Source organism: Arachis duranensis, chromosome 9 (genome assembly GCF_000817695.3).
Source record: "Arachis duranensis cultivar V14167 chromosome 9, aradu.V14167.gnm2.J7QH, whole genome shotgun sequence".
Taxonomy (NCBI): Eukaryota; Viridiplantae; Streptophyta; class Magnoliopsida; order Fabales; family Fabaceae; genus Arachis; species Arachis duranensis.
Genome location: NC_029780.3, coordinates 101,890,936 through 101,891,224, shown reverse-complemented (window position 1 = coordinate 101,891,224; position 289 = coordinate 101,890,936).

The following is a 289-nucleotide window of genomic DNA, read 5'->3' as shown; positions in this document are numbered from 1 at the left end:
CTTGGTCAAAAATTTTTAAAATTAGTTGTTTCTTACAAGTCAAGTCAAAATTTCAATTTTAAAAATTTTATCTTTTCAAAAATCTTTTTCAAAAATCATATCTTTTTCATTTTTTTTATAATTTTCGAAAATTTCAAAATTTTTTTTCAAAATATTTTCAAAAATCTTTTTCTTATCTTTATATCAAATTTTCGAAAATTAACTAACAAGTAATGTGATTGGTTCAAAAATTTGAAGTTTGTTACTTTCTTGTTAAGAAAGGTTCAATCTTTAAGTTCTAGAATCTTAT